Source organism: Echinops telfairi, unplaced genomic scaffold, assembly GCF_000313985.2.
Source record: "Echinops telfairi isolate 266 unplaced genomic scaffold, ASM31398v2 ScPeMD7_7459;HRSCAF=8497, whole genome shotgun sequence".
Lineage (NCBI taxonomy): Eukaryota > Metazoa > Chordata > Mammalia > Afrosoricida > Tenrecidae > Echinops > Echinops telfairi.
Genome location: NW_022111359.1, coordinates 5,081,874 through 5,083,111, shown reverse-complemented (window position 1 = coordinate 5,083,111; position 1,238 = coordinate 5,081,874).

The following is a 1,238-nucleotide window of genomic DNA, read 5'->3' as shown; positions in this document are numbered from 1 at the left end:
CACACACACACACACACACACACACACACACACACACACACACACACCTGACAACCTCACCTGCTTCCCGTAAAGGGGACAAGCCTGGAAGGTCCTGTTCTCGCAGTTCTGGTCTGTCCCCTGGGGTTGCTGAGCTGAAAACCAACTGGAGGCACTTGTTAACAACAGACCATCTTCCCTCACACCTGACCTCTCTCGGATCGCTACCGCAGACCAGACCGGTGAGGACATGGAGGTCCAGGGAGAAGGCAGGACTCGAACCCAAGTCTGGTCCAGCTCCGTCTGCTCTGGTCCCGTTGCCCTCACATCAAGGCTGCTCAGAAGGCCCCCCTGAGAACACACATGGAGCGGGGTGGACAGGCTCGGTTGTGAGTTTTGCCAAGAGAAGGCTCCCTCTTTGCTTCCCGGAGTGTGTGTATCCTGGGCTCAGGGGTCCCCCAAAGACCCCTAGTGACACTGACTCAGTCCGCCAGACGCCCTTGCTTTGCCCTTTGGGGTTTGTTCTCTGGAATAAAGATGCTTGAAATCGTTCAAGGTCTCTGGCCCCTCGCCTGGCCTGGGTATATCAAGGTCCCAGCTTCTGGGGTGATGGATGGGCCCTGAAGGGGGCCATGTCAAGCCAGAGTTCCCGATGTGAAAGGGTTCCTGCCTCTCTGTCTAGCTTGTGATCCTGCCTGGAATTCCACCATCAGCGCCCAGCCTACCTGGCTCAAGCATTGCCCCCTCAAATGCCCTCTCTGGAGCTGGGCAGTCGATCTCACTTTAGTGTGAATTTTTTTATTTAAGTGCAGGGAGCAGGGGCAGCATGGGGAAGAAGGCAGACCAGGCAGCCCCTCCTTTGCCAACCTCCCTGGACCTGCCATAGTCTGTCTTGCTGGGCTGGGGTGTGGGGAGCAGGGCAGGGCCAGGACCACGCCTGGTCTCCAGGGCCTTTCTGTCCTGGCTGCTCTCAGCCTCCCCTGTGACTGGGCAGGATGTTGGGGAACCACAACTGGGGCAGGGGGAAGCCAGAGGGTGACCTCTGGCTTGCCGGGACACAGTCCAGAAGGCAACTCTGGGCACCCTGGCCTCCTCCTCTCTGACCCCTGACCTCTACGAGCTTCCTATTCCCCTCAGGCCACACTCCCAGCACCTTGCCCTGGGAGCCTGGCATTCCCAGTTGCATCCTGGACCCGACCCAGAAGTTGTTCAGCCCCCACAGAACTGTCCCCGGCCCCTGTCTGTGGGCATCCACCCCC